Below are 20,899 nucleotides of genomic sequence, written 5' to 3' on the forward strand. Positions count from 1 at the left end.
TCTGGAAGAGGAGCTACACACAACTGAAAGAGAAGAGACAAGAGATAATATTGGGGGGCCAGGCGGATAAGTCCAACTCAAGGGGAAGGACTTCCACTGATGCTCAGGCCTCACCAAGCTTTTATTGGTATGGGATACACCCATAGCCTTTAGGCAGGGATGTTCCAGTGACACACAGACTACTTTATCAATAAGGATTTACATGACTATCTTATCAATAAGGATTTACATAAGTAAAGGTGGGGAGGTTGCTTCAGCTACCATTATCTGGATTAACAAAGGTGGTGCACAGTTCTGACCTTTGCTAGGGCTTCAAAGTTCACTAGCCTTCTGGGTTCTCTGTCTACACTTCTCTGCTAGTGAAGACAATAGGAGGTCTCCCACAATTTCTTCAAGATTCTTCACATACGTACACCTTAAGAGATATCAAGTAGGTATCATGTTCTCAAAAAATTAGGGTTGGCATGCAGAAGAATTTTGAGTCAGAGATTTTGCTGGTTTTGGCACGCACTCACAAAAAGGTTGCCCACCCCTGGTCTAGCACTTCCTTCTGCTGTTCAGTGTGTGTGTCCAAACCCCACATGTGCTGGGTCCTTGGTGTCACAATCACCAAATATCTATTAAATGTAAGCACCCTTGTGGTTCTAAATTCTTTATAGGTGTTATTAACTAAATGTAATTTATTCCTCAGCATATGTTTGTAATGTAGGTATTATTATTTGCCATTTTTTGGATAGAGGTGATGTTTTAATTACACATGACTCTTCAGATAATTTATCTTTGGGACTAGACTTTGTACAGAGTCAAGCAACATATAGAAGTGCACAAGTTATGTAGGCAAGACTGATGCTTCTAGTGAGGACACAATATATCTACATCTCATGCTCAAAGTACCATTTTATTCTTCTTAAATAGAAAGCCCTTCAGAAGGGCTCTAATCCAGGCCCACATTTCTTTTCAAGGGACATTCTCTTCATCTGGGAAACCTACAAGAGCAGCCTTTCAATCTTGCAATAGTCCAAACCGTGATGTATATTAGATTTGTGGAGGCAGGGAACACACATGAGAGAGGGCTGCTTTAGTGGTACTGGTTTCGGTGGTACCTCTTTACTGAATTTTGGTGACTGTGTCATGGATGGAGGTGGCCACATAATCTAGGTATTTGGTGGTCAAGTCACACATATTGATTCGACCACTTGGCAGCAGATAGACGTGCTTTTCACTGACCAGATAGTCAACCTGTTTGGTCTTCAACCCCGGGAAGCTGAACATTCCAATTTATTCCATGATATGGTTCCAGGTTCCAGGGGTCTGGAGGGCTTATAATTGTGCCCAGAGTTCAGATCTCATGGTCAGAATCTGGTAAGCCATTGTCTTCACATTACTTGTCCATTCCTTAAGGAGCTCAGGGTTAGAGAGGGTAGTGGCCATAATCCACATTCCCTGAGCAGAGCGATTGGTCCAGGTAATTTACACATTATTCTCCATCTGAGAAAGGGCCTGCTACATACTGTCAGGTTCTACAACCACGGTCACAGTCCCCACATGCTCATTGTAGAGCCCAAAGTTTTTGGAGAAGGACTGGGCACAGAAGAGCTCAAATCCTTCAAACACAAAATAGCAACTGGCCCAGGCATCTTTCTCTGAGTTTCCAGACATGAAGCCCTAATAGGCTGAGTCAAAGAAGGGAAACAGAAACCTGCGCTTTATGGTGGATGTGATCTCCCTCCACTGCTCTGGAGTTGGGTCAGTTCCAGTGGGTTGTGTGCACAGGCATGGAAGACAAAGATGGAAAACTCAGGACCATTCTCCAGATCCTTCAGGAACCCCGGAGGTCGAGTACTCTCTTCACTGCATCCCAAAAGTGATAGGACCGAATGTCTTTAAATCCAGCAGCAGTAAACACAGCACTGTGATTCTCCCAGTGTTGCGGCAGAATGCACAGAATGATCAGCCAGTACTGAGGGAGGAAAGTTTAACCTTTATTTCACAAATCTGCTAGTCCAGGTGAATTCCGGATTCAAAGCCTTAACTGAACTCGTGGGGAGTCTCTGATTTATATATCTCTTCCTGCTGCAGGCACCTGAGGGTCCCACAGCTCCCCCCCAAGTCAGTCTTTTCTGGGCCCTGGGATTAGGCTCTGTAGCTCTGCCCAATTCAGTCAGAGAGGGGAAGTAAGACTACAGTTTTAGTCAGATACTGAATTAGGTTGCAAGCCCCCCACACACATATTTTCCTTTTCATTCCCCCCTCTTTTTCCTCAAGCTATTCTTAGTGTTGGGGATTACAAAAGACTTCAGAATTGGGGATAAGGTCAACCAATGCTCTAGCTCCTGCTGAAGGGGGTAATGGAAAGGGGGGTTCAGTATCCTGAGTCTTCACCATCTTCCTCAAGGGGGTCATTGGAGTAGCAAGGGCAGAAAAGTTCTCCTCCCGGTACCAGTCTGGGGTTACGGCGAAACTTGAATGAAGACAGAATAAAACTGTTAGAAAAAAACAATAATTATCCAGGTAGGAGAGGATAAGGAGATTTAGGTAGGTCAGCCAGATCTGCCATCTTCTTGAAGATGATCTACAGGGGGTGGTTCAGGTCATAGGTCACCTTCCACTCTGGATACTGATTGTCCAGCTGGTGGGCTGCTTTTCTCTAGGAGTGGTGGATATAGGTGTTCATTCCTGCAACTTTGAGAGCTGAGGAGGTGGTTAATACAACTAGATAAGAACATTTCCGGGTTGGCTTAGGTGTTCCTTTGTCCCCAGGCTTGTAAAGGTTCACAGCTTGTCCTAAAGAGATGGTCAATCGATCAGTAACCCATCTGTGAACTTCAAGGATACTTTTCCCAAGTCCTTGTAGCAGTTTCTGAATTTCTAAGTTCCCTATTTTCCCCAAATCTCCCTTTGGCTGAATTAAGGGTGGGGAGTCTGCTATAAAGAATTTAAAATGGAGAGAACCCTACCCTGGCTCTCAGGGCACAGTGCACCCACAGGCACACAAGTGGTAAGATATCTGTCCAGGGTAAGTTCGTCTCCTGGCATAGCTTATTCATATCCTGCTTGAGAGTCCAGTTCATGCATTCTAGTTTCCCTGAACTCTGGGGCCTGTAGGCTGTATGTAAGTTCCACTTCATTTCTAAGGCCTTAGCTATCTGCTGTACTACCTCAGCTATAAAGGCTGGGCCATTATCTGAGCCTATGGTTAATGGCATTCCATACCACAGAATTGTGTCCTTCATTATTGCCTTAGTGACTTTTCTCATCTTCTCTGTGTGGGTAGCATATGTCTCAACCCAGCCTGAAATGTTACAGACAAAAACTAAAATATATTTATTTCCACTACTAGGCCATATTTCTGTAAGGTCTACCTCTAGATCTTCAAAGGGAGCCTTCTCACAGCGCTGAGTTCCTATCGGTTCTATAGGACACTGCCTTGCATTGTTCTGTGCACAGAAGAGGCAGCGCTGAGAGACTGAGGCACATAAGGATGGGAGATGGGCAATTAGATAGTATCTGCTTAATTCTAGAGCTGTCCTCCCTAAATGGGTAAGTTCATGTTGCTGGAGGACTACTTTATGAGCTAACTGTTCTGGAATATAGACCCTGTGATCTGGGAATATCCACCAACCTCCCTTCATCCTCTTACCCTCTTCTCGCTGGGCCCATTTTTCTTCTTGAGGGGTGTATATCAGAGGTTCAGGTAATTCAGGAGCAAGCATGATCCACAGTGGTGCTGCCTGCTCCTTAGTATCTATCCTAGCTGCTGCATCTGTGCAATGGTTCCCTTTTGACACTGAGTCATTTCCTTTTTGGTGTCCTCTACAATGGATGACTGCTACTTCTTTGGGCTCCCAGACTGCTTCTGGTAACTTCAAGATCTCATACTAATATTTTATTCCTTTTCCTCTGGCCAACAGAATCCCCATTTCTTTGTATATGGCCCATGGATATGCAGGGTAGCGAAGGCATAGTGCAAGTCAGTGTAGATATTGATGCTCTTATCCTTACTGAGATTTAAGGCTCTGAATAGGGCCCAAAGTTCTGCTCTCTGCACTGACAATCCTTTTAGGCAGGACCTGAGCCTCTATTATCTCAGAGTTTGAAACCACTGCATGCCTGGCTCATCTTTTTCCTTTATGTAAGAAGCTACTGCCATCCATGAACATTACTAAGTCCAGATTCTGTAGAGGCCTGTCTGTTAGCTCTTGCTGGCTGTAGTAAACCTCCTCTAGGACTTCTAGACAATCATGCTCAGGGGTTCCCTCTGCGATGGGTAGAAAAGTGTCAGGATTAAGAGTTCTATCAACCTCTAATCTTATTTGTGGATTTTCACATAGAAGCCCATGGTATTGAGTCATCCGAGCATGAGTCAGGGAATGTTGCCCCTTAGCTTCCATTAGGGTGACAACAGCATGAGGCACTTTAACATTTAAGTTCTGTCCCAGAGTGAGCTTGTCTGCCACTCTGACTAATAAGGCCGTGGCTGCAAGGACCCTGAGACACGGGGGCCACCCAGAGGCAACTTGGTCAATCTGTTTGGAGAGGTAGCCTACTGGCCTCTGTCAGGGTCCCAACTCTTGAGTCAGAATGCCTAGGGCTACCTGGTTGTTCTTGTGAATGAAAAGGTTAAAGTCCCCTGTCACATCTGGGAGCCCCAGGGCCAGCACCTCAGTGAGCTTTGCCTTTATGGTTTTGAAGGCTTTTTCTTGTTCAGGATCCCAGTTAATGTGTGCCTTTTCTCCTCCTTTTAATGCTTCATAGAGGGGCTTAGCTAGATCTGAGAATCTTGGGATCCAAATTCGACAGAACCTTGCTGCCCCTAGGAATTCCTGAATCTGTCACCGGGTTCTGGGGACTGGTATGGCACATACTGCCTATTTTCTTTCATTCCCTAGTCTTTTTTTCCCTTGGATAATTCAGAAACCTAGGTATTTGACTGGAGGGTGCCAGCTGAAGGCTAGAAAAAGGCATCTTTTAGATCTAGACATGTAAACCACAGCTTCTGATGGAATGAGTCCCAGGAGGGTGTATGGATTCGGCAGAGCCAAATGCAAGGTTATAATGGCCTCATTAACAGCCCACAGGTCTTGTACTGGGTGGTAATCATTGGTCCCAGGCTTCTTGACAGATAAGAGAGGACTGATCTGTCCCCATTGAAGCAGTCATTCTAGGTGGCCCTGGATCTAGGTGTGTGTTCCTTGGAATTGAATACTGGCAAAGTTTTACAGGCTGTGCCCAGGCTTTAAGTCAATTACTACTGGGGCATGACTCTTAGTCAGGCCCTGGGGATTTCCTTCTGTGCAGTCCAGTGGGAATTCTTTCTCTAGTTCAGTCTCTAATGGTGAGTCCTTTGACTGGGTTTTTTAAGTCTCCATTCTTCCTCCTTAGGCACTGCTAAAGACAGGATCATTGAAGAGGTATCCTCACCTAAGCGCAGTTGTGCTGAGCGGTCTGGGGTGAAGGTGATTTCTGCTCCCATTTTTGGCTAAAAGGTCTCTGCCCATTAGAGGTTCCAGGCAATCTGGTAAGCATAGGAATTTATGAACTACATGGTGGCTGCCTAACTGATGTAGATTGGGGTGGCAGAATGGTCTGCAGGTGTGGTCTCCAGTAGGTCCGATAAATGGTGACTTCCCATCCTGAGAAGGGAGCTACTTTCTGAGTAACTCTCAAGTGCTCTACCCATGTATCAACCATAAAGTTCACAGTCTGGCCCCCGAATTTCATTTTGACCATGGGCTCATGGGGGCCCAGCTGGAAAGAGCCCGTTCTGTCCTAGTCAGAGTTGGCTGCTGCCAGTCCAATGAGGCCTGCCTCAGAAGGCTCTAGCCCATCGGTTCTCAACCTGTGGGTCTCGAACCCTTTGGGGGTCTAACGAACCTTTCACAGGGTTCACCTAAGACCATCGGAAAACATGTATATAATTACATATTGTTTTTGTAATTAATCACTATGCTTTAGTATGTTCAATTTGTAACTGAAAATACATCCTGCATATCAGATATTTACATTACAATTCATAACAGTAGCAAAATTACAGTTATGAAGTAGCAACAAAAATAATTTTATGGTTGGGGGTCACCACAACATGAGGAACTGTACTAAAGGGTTACGGCATTAGGAAGGTTGAGAACCACAGCTCTAGCCCATAGTGGCTGGGTGGTTTGGATGGCCTTGCCTGCTTCTTCTGGCGGCTCAGACATTCATTCTTCCAGTGTCCTAATTCTTTTCTTTTTAATTTTTTATTTTTATTTTATTGCTTAAAGTATTACAAAGGGTATTACATATGTATCCTTTTTTCCCCCCCGCCCTTGAAAATCCCATGGCCTCCCCTACCCCCCAGTGTCTTATGTCCATTGGTTATGCTTATATGCATGCATACAAGTCCTTTGGTTGATCTCTTACCCTCCTCCTTCCTGCTCCCCAACCCTCCCAGGCCTTCCCGCTGCAGTTTGACAGTCTGTTTGAGGGAGCTGTGTCTCTGTATCTATTATTGTTCATAAGTTTATAATGGTCTCTATTATCCATGAATGAGTGAGATCATGTGGTATTTTTCCTTCATTGACTGGCTTATTTCACTTAGCATAATGCTCTCCAGTTCCATCCATGACATTGCAAATGGTAAGAGTTCCTTCTTTTTTACAGCGGCATAGTATTCCATCGTATAGATGTACCACAGTTTTCTAATCCATTCATCTACTGATGGGCACTTAGGCTGTTTCCAGATCTTAGCTATGGTGAATTGTGCTGCTATGAGCATATGGGTGCATATATCCTTTCTGATTGGTGTTTCTGGTTTCTTGGGATATATTCCTAGAAGAGGGATCACAGGGTCAAATGGGAGTTCCATTTTTAGTTTTTTGAGGAAACTCCATACTGTCTTCCAGAGTGGCTGCACCAGTCTGCATTCCCACCAGCAGTGCACAAGTGTTCCTTTTTCTCCACATCTTCTCCAGCATTTGTCGTGTGTTGATTTGTTGATGATAGCCAGTCTCACAGGTGTGAGATGGTACCTCATTGTTGTTTTTATTTGCATCTCTCAGATGATTAGTGACTTTGAGCATGTTTTCATATGTCTCTTGGCTTTCTGAATGTCCTCTTTTGAGCGGTGTCTATTTAGATCCTTTGCCCATTTTTTGATTGGATTGTTTATCTTCCTTTTGTTAAGTTGTATGAGTTCCCTATAAATTTTGGAGATTAGGCCCTTATCAGATATGACATTGGCAAATATGTTTTCCCACGCAGTGGGTTTTCTTGTTGTTTTGTTGATGGTTTCTTTTGCTGTGCAGAAGCTTTTAATTTTAATGTAGTCCCATTTGTTCATTTTCTCTTTAGTTTCAAGTGCCCTAGGAGCTGTATCAGTGAAGAAATTGCTTCGGCATATGTCTGAGATTTTATTGCCTTTGGATTCTTCTAGAATTTTTATGGTTTCCCATCGTACATTTAAGTCCTTTATCCATTTTGAGTTTATTCTTGTGTATGGTGTAAGTTGGTGGTCTAGTTTCATTTTCTTGCATATATCTGTCCAATTTTCCCAACAGCATTTATTGAAGAGACTATCTTGACTCCATTGTATGTTCTTGCCTCCTTTGTCAAATATTAATTGAGCATATTGGTTCGGGCCGATTTCTGGGCTCTCTATTCTATTCCATTGATCTATATGTCTGTTCTTGTGCCAGTACCAGGCAGTTTTGAGAACAGTGGCTTTGTAATACAACTTGATTTCTGGTATTGAGATCCCACCTACTTTGTTCTTTCTCAGGATTGCTGCAGCTATTCAGGGTCTTTTTTAATTCCAGATGAATTTTTGGAGAGTTTGTTCTAGATCTGTGAAGTATGCCGTTGGTATTTTAATGGGAAGTGCATTGAATTTGTAGATTGCTTTGGGTAGTATGGACATTTTAATGATGTTGAATCTACCAATCCATGAAGATGGTATGTTCTTCCATCTGTTTATGTCTTCCTCTATCTCATTTTTCAATGTCCTTTAGTTTTCTGAGTAGAGGTCTTTTACCTCTTTAGTTAAGTTTATTCCTAGGTAGCTTTTTTTGGTGCGATGGTAAATGGGATTGTTTTTTTAGTCTCTCTTTCTGAAAGTTCACTATTGGTGTATAGAAATTCCTCAGATTTCTTGGGGTTAATTTTGTGTCCTGCTACATTGCCAAATTCGTGTATTTTTTTTATTAAATCTTTACTGTTCAGATTATTACATTTTTTCCTCTCCCCCCCCATAAATCCCCTCCTTCCAGTTCCCACCCTCGCTCCGCCCTCACTCCCCACCCACTGTACTCATCCATAGGTGCACGATTTTTGTCCAGTCTCTTCCTGCATCTCCCACACCCCTTTCCCCCCCAAGAATAGTCAGTCCATTCCCTTTCTATGTCCCTGATTCTATTATAATCAACAGTTCATTTTGTTCATCAGATTATTTATTCACTAGATTCTTAGATTCACTTGTTAATAGATGTGTATTTGTTGTTCATAATTTGTATCTTTACCTTTTTCTTCTTCTCCCTCTTCTTAAAGGATACCTTTCAGCATTTGATATAATACTGGTTTGGTGGTGATGAACTCCTTTAGCTTTTCCTTATCTGTGAAGCTCTTTATCTGACCTTCCATTCTGAATGGTAGCTTTGCTGGAAAAAGTAATCTTGGTTGTAGGTTCTTGGCATTCATCACTTTGAATATTTCTTGCCACTCCCTTCTGGCCTGCAAAGTTTCTGTTGAGAAATCCACTGACAGTCGTATGGGTATTTCCTTGTAGGTAACTGAGTTTCTTTCTCTTGGTGCTTTTAAGATTCTCTCTTTGTCTTTTGCTCTTGGCATTTTAATTATGATGTGTCTTGGTGTGGTCCTCTTTGGTTTCCTTTTGTTTGGGGTTCTCTCCACTTCCTGGACTTGTAAGTCTATTTCTTTCACCAGGTAGGGGAAGTTTTCTGTCATTATTTCTTCAAATAGGTTTTCAATATCTTGGTCTCTCTCATCTTCTGGCACCCCTATAATTCTGATGTTTGTATGCTTGAAGCTGTCCCAGAGGCTCCTTACACTATCTTCGTATTTTCAGATTCTTTTTTCATTTTGCTTTTCCGGTTGGATGTTTTTTGCTTCTTCACATTTCAAATCTTTGACTTGATTCTTGCACTCCTCTGGTCTGCTCTTGTGAGTCTGTATAGTATTCTTTATTTCAGTCAGTGTATGCTTCATTTCTAGTTGGTTTTATCATAACATTGAGGGTCTCGTTAGATTTCTTATAGATCTCATTATGTTTATCGGCAGCTTCTAGACAGTTCTTGAGAGACCTTAAAATTGTGGTTCTGAACTCTATATCTTCCATTGACAATTTTCTTTCTCTCCGCATTTTTTATGCTTTCTTGGTGCACCACCTAGCGGTCTTTGTGCGCAGTCTTGTTGTAGTTAAGCCTTGATTGTTGTAGTTAATACTGGGGGGGATTTGACCTCCAGGCCAACTGGCTGTGAGAGTCAGCTGTGTCTGCAGTGGGAAAACTTCTGTCCTCTGGGGAGGTGCTAAACTAGCCTTTGCCTGAGGCTATCCAGCAAATGGCTCTGTGCAGGGCTTGGTTGGGGCGGGTCGCAATGGATCAACAGGGCAGGTGGAGCGAGCAGTTATGGCTGCTCTCAGTCCTGTCCCCAGAGGCTCTGCCTCTCAGAGTCCCAGGAACCGCTGCAAACCTTAGAGAGAACGCTGCCCTCGCGTTCCGACTGATGCCAGACAGTCCCGCTTCTCCCGTTTGAGTCTGGGTCCCTAGAGACTCACCCAAAACTGGGGCTCAGGGCCTGAGCCTCCCTCCCAATTGAAAATGACAACCACGCCTTCAGCCACCAGCCCGCTCTGCATGAACCTATGCACCTTTTTATTTTCTGCACTGAGCCTCCTCTGAGTCTCAGTATGCTGTTCTCTTTCCTTCTAGTTGAAGAATTTCCCCTCAGCCAGCTTTCCTGTGGTTCTGGGTGATGTCCGTTCCATCTTTTAGTTGTATTTTTGAAGTGGTTGTGTGAGGCAGCATTCTCCAGTGTTTACCTATGCTGCCATCTTTGTTCTCCTCCCAAATTCGTGTATTAAGTCTAGTAGTTTTTTGATGGAGTCTCTAGGGTTTTGTATGTATAATATCATGTCGTTTGCAAATAAGGACAGTTTTACTTCCTCTTTTTCAATTTGGATGCCTTTTATTTCTTCTTCTTGTCTAATTGCAATGGCTAATACTTCCAGTACTATGTCGAACAGGAGTGGTGAGAGTGGGCATCCCTGTCTTGTTCCTGTCCTTAGGGGAAATGGTGTTAGTTTTTGTCCATTGAGTATGATGTTGGCTGTGGGCCTGTAATATATGGCTTTTATTATGTTGAGGTATGATCCTTCTACTCCCACCTTGCTGAGAGTTTTTATCAAAAATGGGTGTTGGATTTTGTCAAATGCTTTTTCTGCATTAATTGATATAACCATATGGTTTTTTTCTTTCATTTTGTTTTTGTGATGTATCACATTTATTGATTTGCGGATATTGTATCATCCTTGCATCTCTGGGATAAATCCTACTGGGTCATGTTGCATGATCTTTCTGATGTACTGCCGAATCCTATTTGCTAAGATTTTTTTGAGGATTTTGGCATCTATGTTCATGAGCGATATTGGCCTGTAATTCTCTTTCATTGTGTTGTCTTTACCTGGTTTTGGTATTAGGGTGATGCTGGCTTCATTGAATGAGCTTGGAAGTGTTCCTTCCTCTTGGATTTTTTGTAGTAGTCTGAGGAGGATAGGTTTTAGTTCTTCCTTGAATGTTTGGTAAAACTCCCCTGTGAAGCCGTCTGGTTCTGGGCGTTTGTTTGCTGGAAGCTTTTTGATGACTGCTTCAATTTCTTCCATAGTTATTGGCCTATTGAGATTTTTAAATTCTTCCTGATTGAATGTTGGAATGTAGTATTTTTCTAGGAATTTTTCCATTACCTCCAGGTTGTCTAGTTTGTTGGAGTAGAGCTGTCCATACTATTTTTTAACAATCATTTGTATTTCTGTGGGGTCTGTTGTTATTTTGCCTCTATCATTTCTGATTTTGTTTATTTGGGTCCTCTCTCTTTGCTTCTTGGTGAGCCTGGCTAGAGGTTTGTCAATCTTGTTTATCCTTTCAAAGAACCAGCTCTTGGTTTCATTGATTTTCTGTATTGTTTTTTTGGTCTCTATGTCATTTATTTCTGCTCTAATCTTTATTATCTCCTTCCTTCTGCTCACTCTGGGGTTTTCTTGTTGCTCTTTTTCTAATTATTTGACTTTTAGAGTTAGATGATTTACTACCATTTTTTCTTGTTTTTTGAGATAGGCCTGTAGAGCTATAAACTTCCCTCTCAGGACTGCTTTCTTTGCGTCCCATAGGTTTTGGATTGTTGTGTTTGCATTGTCATTAGTTTCCAGGATGTGTTTAATTTCTTCTTTGTTCTCATTGGTAACCCAATCAATATTTAATAACATGCTATTCAGCTTCCAAGTGATTGAATATTTTGGGTTTTTTTATTGTAGTTTATCTACACTAATAAAAGAGAAAAATGGTAATTGGCATACGATGCTACCCTTTTCATTGGCTAATCAGGGCTATATCCAAATTAACTGCCAACTAAGATGGCAGTTAACTGCCAACAAAGATGGCAGTTAATTTGCATATGTAGGCACAATGCAGGGAGGTGAAAGGGAAAGCAGGAAGAAGCCCCCTGCCACTGACAGTGATCGGGAACCCAGGGGGGAGCTAAGAGCTTGGGGGCAGGGCAAAGGCGGCCCCAGGGCCGCCTTTGCCCTGTCCCCCAGCCATGATCGGAGAATTAGGAGCCTTTGCCGCCCTGGCCAGTGATAGCAGGAAGTAGGGGTGGAGCCAGGGATGGGAGCTGGGCACAGTCGAAGCTGGCCGTCCCGGGAGCTAGGGGTCCCTTGCCTGGGCCTAAAGCGGAGCCCATGATCACGGGGCCGCTGCCACTGCGGGTCCCCGCTGCCCGGGCCGGACTCCTAGGCCAGAGGCCTTAGGCCTGGGCAGGGGCAGAGCCTGAAACCGTGGTGAGCTGGGGGTCCCCTGCCCAGGCCTAACGCCTCGGCCAGAGGGGTTAGGCTTGGGCTGGGGAAGAGCGGGAGATAGCGGGGAGCTGGGAGTCCCCTGCCCAGGCCTAATGCCTTGGCCAGAGGCGTTAGGCCTGGGCAAGGGCAGGGACTGCAACTGCGGGGAGCTGGGGGCCCCCTGCCCAGACCTGACACTTCTGCCGGAGGCCTCAGGCCTTGTCAAGGGGCCGATCGGTGATTGGTGACCGGAGGGTGATGAGGGTCAACTCCTCTGGCTGAGGCATCAGGCCTGGGCGGGGGGCTGGGGATCCCCTGCCCAGGCCTGATGCCTGGGCCAGAGGCATCAGGCCTGGGTGGGTGGCAGAGCCGGGGATTGGGGGGATAGAATGGTCCCCTTGCCCAGGCCTGAAGCCTGGGTCAGAGGCGTCAGGCTTGGGCGGGAGGTGGAGCAAGCAATCAGGGGGAGATAGGGGGTCCCCTGCCCAGGCATGATTCCTGGGCCAGAGGCCTCAGGCCTGGGCGGGGGTCAGAGCCAGTGATCAGGGGGAGATGGGGGTCCCCTGTCCAAGCCTGACACCTCTGGCGGAGAAGTCAGGCCTGGGCAAGGGGCCGATCAGTCGATCGGAGGGTGATGGGGGTGTACGCCTCTGGCAGAGGCATCAGGCCTGGGGGTCCCCTGCCCAGGCCTGATGCCTGGGCCAGAGGCATCAGGCCTGGGCTGGAGGCAGAACCAGTGATGGGGGGAAATGAGGGTCCCCTGCCCAGGCCTAACGCCTCTGTCAGAGGCGTCAGCCTGGGAAAGGGGCCGATCCTGTGATTGGAGGGTGATGGGGGTCAACGCTGAGGGCTCCCAGTATGTGAGAGGGGGCAGGCTGGGCTGAGGGACACTCCCCCCCACACACACACCCAGTGCACGAATTTCGTGCACCGGACCCCTAGTTTTGTAATATTATGATATCATGGTCTGAGATGATGTTTGGTATGATTTCAATCTTCTTGAATTTGGGGAGACTTTGTGACCCAATATGTGGTCTATTTTTGAATGTGTCTTATGAGCACTTGAATAGAATGTATATTCCTTGGCTTTGGGGTGAAGCGTTCTGAAGATGTCAATTAAATCCATCTGATCTAGTGAGTCATTTAGAATTGCTGTTTCTTTGCTGATTGTTTGTCTAGAGCAGCCGTGGGCAAACTACGGCCCGCAGGCCAGATCCGGCCCGTTTGAAATGAATAAAACTAAAAAAAAAAAAGACCGTACCCTTTTATGTAGTGATGTTTACTTTGAATTTATATTAGTTCACACAAACACTCCATCCATGCTTTTGTTCCGGCCCTCCGTTCCAGTTTAAGAACCCATTGTGGCCCTCGATTCAGAAAGTTTGCCAACCCCTGGTCTAGAGGATTTATCCAGTGATGTCAGTGGTGTATTAAAGGACCCTACTATGATTGTATTGTTGTCGATCTCCCCTTTGATATCTTCCAGGAGTTTTTTTTATGTATTCGGGTGATCCTGCATTGGGTGCATATATGTTTACCAGGGTTATATCTTCTTGTTGTATTGATCCCTTTAGTATTATGAAGTGGCCTTCCTTATCTCTTGTTATGGCCTTCACTTTGAGGTCTATTTTGTCCAATATAAGTATTGCTACCCCAGCTTTCTTTTCTTTTCCATTTGCCTGAAAGCTATTTTTCCATCCCTTCACTCTCAGTCTGTGTGAGTCCCTTCTAATGAGGTGGGTCTCTTGTAGACAGCAAATGTATGGGTCATGTTTTTTTATCCATTCAGCCACTCAATGTCTTTTGGTTGGAGTATTTAGTCGGAAATTTAAAGTTATTATTGAAAGGTACTTGTTTGTAGCCATTTCTTTTTTTGTGTGTGTGGCTGTTTTCTTTCTGAGCTTTTTATTTCTTTTTTTAACACCAGTCCCTTTAGCATTTCTTGCATTGCTGGCTTGGTGGTGATAAACTCCCTTAGCCTTTTTTTGTCTGTGAAGCTTCTTATTTCCCCTTCAATTTTGAATGATAGCCTTGCTGGATAGAGTATTCTTGGATTCAGTCCTTTGCTTTGCATCACTTTGTAAATTTCTGTCCATTCTTTTCTGGCCTGATGTGTTTCTGTTGAGAAATCATTTGATAATCTAAGAACGAAAAGAGAGAATAAAGTAGAAGAGGGGAAGAGACTATTTATATGAGGAGAAAACTCTGATGGAACCGCCACTAATCCCAACAAATTCCAGCATCAGATCCGTGGAGATGAATGCAAACTAAAAATAACCAATAATATCAAGAGAGGCAAGGGAAAACAGAACCGGGGGGGAAGCGGGGTGGAGGGAGGGAAAAACCAGCAGGAAAAAAAATAAAAAGAAAAAGCAAAACAACCTCACAACCAGTCCTAAACACACACACACACACACACACACACACACACACACACACACACACAGACCCAATATACTCAACAATCAAGCAAACAGCAACAAAACAATAGAAAGATAAAAGAAGAGAAAAAAAATTTTGGATAGTGAAGAAAGATAAGGGATAGGTTTATAAGGATTTAGAGCAGTGGAGTGGAAATAGGATATATAAGTAGGGTGAAATTTTGACAGGGGGAAAAAAGAATGAATCGGGAAAATCTAAAGCAGGAATATGGTAAGAGAAACAGGACAACAAACGGGGAAAAGTGAGGAAGAGGGTTTTAGCATAGAGGTAAAATTGAGGTAGGGAAAATTGATGCTAAAGGAATGATGAAAATAGAATGGAGAACACTAATCCCAAAATAAAATAAAGAGAAAATTAAATGGCACTTAAAAAAATGGTAAAATGGTAGCAGTAATAATACTGGTTAAAAATAAAAATGTAGTAATTAAAAGGGTAAAATCAGGTGATGGAAAAAGAAGAAAAAAAATTGGTTTCTTAGTTAAAAGGTGAAAAAAGAAAAAAAAATGCAGTAGTGAAGGTCCTTCGGTTCTTCTATTCTTCAGTCTGGCTTGCCTTGGTCTTGCCAGGTATTTCAGGAGAGTGTTGAATTTCCCTGCAATAGACTGTTCTTCCGTTTTGTAAACCACAGTCCTGATTTTAAAGCAGGCCATATTTGTGTCCCAGACTGCCTTAATTTGTGTTTAGCTAAGAGTCAGTTTGTGGCTCAGCCTCTGGGTGGCAGTGTTTTGGGGTTGGCCTCTGAGGGTATAAGGTTTCTCTATCCAGTAGCAAGGGTTTATTTTCTCTATTGCACTTAAAACTGGTTTGGGGAGGTCAACTGCCCAGAGCTGGTTCTTTAATCGTTACCCTGGTCTGTGTTATTGCTGGGACTCCTAATTCTTTACAATAGGCATACTGGTGCCATTTAAAATCTGTCCTTCTTTTTCCTGACTTGGCTGCTTGCTGTCTCCCTTTCCTTTAATGGGAGCTAGCTTCTATAATAGCCACAGCAATAAGAGTCACTTTCCTTTTTACTTTCTCCTCAGCCTCCTTTTTAGCCACATTGCCCCAATTAATGAAAACCTTATTTGCTATTTCTAGTAGCTTGGTTGCATTCTTTCCCTCAAATCCTTCAAGCTTCTGTGGCTTTCTTCTTGTGTTGTCTGGGCCTGAATAATGAAGGCTGCATTCACCATAGTTTGATTCCCTGTGGCCTCTGGATCAAAGGGAATGTAAACTCGATATGCTTCACAGAGTCTCTCATAAAAGGCTTCCAGACTTTCATCAGGCCTCTGGAAAACCTCAGAGTTCTTTGCCATATTACTGAGCTTCTTGGCCCCAGCCCGGAGCCCCTGGAGGAAGGCCAGCTGATATCTCTCTAATCTGGCCCTCCTGTCTTCCAAATTCGGGTCCCATCTGAGTTCCACATCTAGGAGAGACTCCCTGGCCCATCTTTCTGTGTCTAATGTCCCTGACGGAGCCTGGGTCTGGAGCCATTTCTGAGCTTCTGTTATTATTCTCATGTGCTCCTCAGTGTTAAAGAGTTGCTTGCAGTCAATCCAGGTGGGCTTATGGGTCTGAAAAATTGACTCCAGAAGGTCAACCATGGCTTCAGGTTTTCTGGCATAAGTGGGAGTGTGATGCTTCCAATTTAAGAGATTGGTCATAGCGAAAGTTTTGTAGTAAAATACCAATCTCCCCTTCTTGTGGGGTCACATTTTCTCCAATTATATGAGGACTCTGCATTTCTCAGAGAGGCATCTAGAAAGCCAGGAGTAGTTTGGGTCCCCGATCAGCTGAGCACAAATGTTCAACTGGTTTTGGAGAGTCTGGGTTTGGGGGGGGGGGGTGGGGCAGAGGATAGAAAGAGATAGTGTATCTAAGCTTCCCTGGCTAGTCAAAGGGGCACTGGGTACCCTTTGAGGTATGTATGGAGGTGGTAGAAATGGGAGGGCTTCCTCAGGGGGTTCCTGCAGAATAGGAGGCTTATTCTCCTTCTGAGGGGCCTGCCCTTTTTCCTTATATACACAAAACCAGATCCAAAGCAGCTAAGGCTCTGCAATTATTTCTAGTCACTGGTCAATATAAGGGAACTGGTGAGGATGACCTGGGTCTCCTGTGATAATTCTGTGAACATGCCTGATCATGGGGACATCCAATGTGCCCTCCAGTTGCCACCCTACTCCAAAATATCACCAGTCTATTTCACACATCCTATTTTAATTCCCAGGGGACTAGATTTACCCTGTAGTCCCCAATAAACCCATTATAAAAATTTCTTAACATACATTCTAAGACAGTAGAGTTTGAGGAGGAGCTATTATCAATGTTGCAGGGGGGAACCAGGCTGCCTCCTTTAAAAAAAATACCTGAATAAAAGAACTAATCAAAATAAGACTTATTTTCTAACTTCATTTATCCTTGAGTGGAGATAGCAAAAGACACTAATCAGATTTCTGCTATCAGTCTCCCTGAGTACATTGACATTAGCTATTTAATCTCTGTTTAGGGAGGCAAAATGCAAATTATTTACTCCCAACTGTCCTTCGTTTAGGGAAGACAGAATTTGCAAGATGGCTCCAATTTGCTATTTAGCCTCTCAGTTTCCCTGTTCTACTTGTCCTGGCTTACTGGCCTGTCATTTATTCAACTTTCTTTCAACATTTCTTTTTACCTTCCTCCATTACACCAAAGCCATACTTTCTTTCCAATTAGTGAGAACACTTAGCCTTAAGTTTTAGGTGACATGTACATACTTAATATTTCTCAGATTAGCAATACATTCATACTTTTTAAGAGATACAACCAGAAGATCAAGCAAGCAGGCAGAGGCAGTTAGGGGCTAAACCCGCAGCTGGACATCCCCCGAGGGGTCCCAGATTGGAAAGGGTGCAGGCTGGGCTGAGGGACATCCCTCCTCCAGTGCATGAATTTTGTGCATAGAGCCTCTAGTTTAAACAATAAAGACAGATAATATTCCCCACTAAAAACTTTGAATCATCACGGACACACAGGAGAGGTTTTGAAGGTTTTTTTTAAAAAAAACAAACAAGCAAACAAACCACAAAACAGAAACAAATAAACATAAAACCCCAACAGTAAATAAACACTTTTACACTAGACCCTGCATTCACCAAATCAGTTTCAATTGCGCAGAGATACAGAACAAGTCTCTGAACAGAGGCAGTAGAAAACTGCCTAGGAACATTTCTCTTCTACCTTTTTCAAAGGCAGGCCAGACTCGTACCCTTAGCCAGTCCGAATTTTGACTTCCCTCTTGGGAAGTCCCAGAATGGTGTTTCCTGCCTCTTTTGAGTCCAACAGAGCACAGAGTCACCACAGTCCCTCTGGGCCCTGCAAGTTCAGGAACCGGTGGGTGTGCTGGTGGCACACCTTCCTTGGGTCCCAAAGCCCGAAGCAAGTGCCCCGAAGGTCGCTCTTGTCAGCAGTGGCCTAAGAGTGAGCTCAACTGACATTTTTCCCAGTCAATGTACCAAATGTGGCAGAATGCACAGGCGAACGATCAGCCAGCTCTCTGAGGGAGGAAAGTTTAACTTTTATTTTGAAGATCTGCTAGTCCAGGGGAATTCTGGATTCAAAGCCTGAACTAAACTTGAGGGGAGGTTCGAACCTATATATTTCCTCCTGTGGTGAGCCCCTGAGGGTCACCACAGCTCCACCCAAGTCAGTTGTGGTGGAGCCCTAGGGTTAGGCTCTACAGCTCAGCCCAAGTCAGTCAGAGTCGGGAAGTAAGACTACAGGTTTAACCAGATACTGAACTAGGTTGCAAGCTCACTCCCCCCGCCCCCCCCCGCCCCCGCCCCAGCCGCCCATTTCACTTTTCACCAGGTTGGTGAAGATATGTAGACAGGTATGTCCTTGTATGTTCCATTGTACCATTGTGCTGAGAACTCGGCTCCAATTCAAAGTGCACCTCTTTCTCCCAAAGACTGCAGACCTCCTACCTGCCTCTTCTGGATTGCTGTGCTGTCATCCCCAAGGGCAAGGCAGGAAGCATGGATTATTGTAGTTAGCAATCTTCTGCTCCACTTTCCTCATTACAGGCAATACCCAGGGCTGGTAGTCATCCATGTGATAAGCTCCCACTCCCAGGTTGATCTTGTGGGGGCCACACCCTTCCGGAGGCCTGCAGTGAGTTTACAGACAAGGACCACGATGCCTGTGGAACTTCTGCAAACACTGATGGAGGAGCCATAGAGAGAAGTTGCAATCTGCCTGGTGGTGGTGCCACCGGGAGCCTGGAGCTGCTCGGTAGTTCCGGTTCAGTTATGCCGGCTGGAGGAGACTCTCACCTTCCTATTACTTGCATTTTAAACACCAATAAATACAATTTTAAAATGTTTAATGTGTGTTTTTTTTAATATATTTTTTTATTTATTTCAGAGAGGAAGGGAGAGGGAGAGAGAGAAACATTAATGATGAGAAAGAATCATTGATTGGCTACCTCCTCGAGGACCCCTACTTGGGATCAAGCCCCCAACCAGGCATGTGCCCTGACCAGAATCAAACCATTACCTCCCAGCCGAACCGGCTTGGCTCAGTGGATAGAGCATCGGCTGCGGACTCCAGGGTCCCAGGTTCGATTCTGGTTAAGGGCATGTACCTTGGTTGCGGGCACATCCCCAGTAGGGGGTGTGCAGGAGGCAGCTGATCGATCTCTCTCATCGATGTTTCTAACTCTCTGTCCCTCTTCCTTCTTCTCTGTAAAAAATCAATAAAATATATTAAAAAACAAAAACAAAAAACCATTACCTCCCAGTTCATAGGCTCAAGATCAATCACTGAGCCATACCACCAGGCTGTTTAATGGTTTGTTAATACCATTAGTACAATGAATTCTGTGTAGTTTTCCTGCTTTTTGTTTGCATGTGAAGCTGTTTGAAAACTTTCTAGGCACTTTTAAAAATGCTGGGTATGAGAAAGGTATATTTCTCCTCTTCTTGATGTACTTGGAGTTGCAGTCTCTAGAATACTTGTATTATTCTAAAAGATAGCCACAGATCTAATTAATTTGCATGTTAGTATTGTTACATTAAAATTAATGTGCGTTTATGTGCTTAGTGATTTCAAATGTTGTCCAGACAGACTCTGAATTTCAGGTGTTGGATGTTTTCACACGAAGCTGCTCTTCACATGAAGCCCTCCATGCAGGATGTTCTAGGGCACTCAGCAGCAGGAAGCCATTGCTTCAACTGGGGTCCCTGAGTCTCATAGACAATGGAGGCAGGACCAGCAAGTTAGAAAAACAATCTCAACATGTATGTATAGACAGTGTATGTACTGTGTGCACAGCATTGTGTTAGGTGCTCAGGAGTGGATGAAGATTAATTACACATAATCATTGCCCTAAAAATGACTTAATCTGGTGGTTGACACTGACTTGTATCCAAATAATAAAAGCAAATGAATAAATGAGAGAGGGAAAGAGTAGTCCTCATTACTGAAGTAGCCAGCCTTAAGATCTCAAATGGGAACATTTAAAATTTTATCCATGAGAAATGTATTTTGATGTCCATGAGAGGAAATGGATTGAATTTTATTTTAAGAAAAAAAAATGCCTTCACAGTTGTTCTTCTTAATTTTAAAATTTATTTCTTAACCACCTATTCTGTTCTGTTGTCCATTCTAACAAACTCAGTACCGCAGTTTAAATAACTATTATTTATATTTTGTTTTAATAATATAGTCCATTATTTTCCTGTGCAGTGTTTTGGCTCCTCTTACAGACCAAGTCTTCTCAGTGAAAATTAGGGGTACTTCATGACATTCCTCCAGGATTGGGATTATATTGGATATAATAAGCAAATATAAACTGTATTATAGATACCAGTTTTAACTAATTTCTTTCATTTGGTGTATGGCTTATTGCTTTACTTATTTATAACCCTTTTTAGGGTTTTATTTGTTAAGTATATTATTGCATTATTATTTTCTCACCTTTTTCTGTTTAATTATAGTTAAAAGACAAATAACATAACATTTACCATTTTAACTATTTTTATGTATACAGGTTAAATATACCTACATGTTACTTATATTCACATTGTTATGCAACAGATTTCTGGAATTTCTTCATCTTGCAAAACTGAAACTCTCTACCATTAAGGAACTTGTTAACTTTCTTCCCCTGCCTTTAACAACCACTATTCTCTTTTCTACTTTTATCAATTTGACTATTTTATATGGTTCAAGGAAGAGGAATCATAAAGTACACTGAATTTGTCTTTCTGTAACTAGATTATATCATTTAATGTCTTCATGGTCAATCCATGCTGCGGCACGTGACAAGATTTTCTTTTTTTTAAGGCTGAATAACATTCTACTGTGTGTATATACATTTTCTTTAACCATTTTCATCTGTTTTTATGGACATACGGGTTGCTTCTTTCTGACTATTATAAATAATGCTGTTGT

The 20,899-nt window shown here is 43.5% G+C and overlaps 1 pseudogene; it reads right to left on the reverse strand.

The window, feature by feature from the left end:
* Positions 1-1,107: 1,107 nt before the first annotated feature.
* On the reverse strand, positions 1,108-18,680 carry LOC118676659 (annotated as a pseudogene).
* Positions 18,681-20,899: the final 2,219 nt, after the last annotated feature.

The sequence above is a fragment of the Myotis myotis genome, unplaced genomic scaffold (genome assembly GCF_014108235.1).
Source record: "Myotis myotis isolate mMyoMyo1 unplaced genomic scaffold, mMyoMyo1.p scaffold_m19_p_2, whole genome shotgun sequence".
Lineage (NCBI taxonomy): Eukaryota > Metazoa > Chordata > Mammalia > Chiroptera > Vespertilionidae > Myotis > Myotis myotis.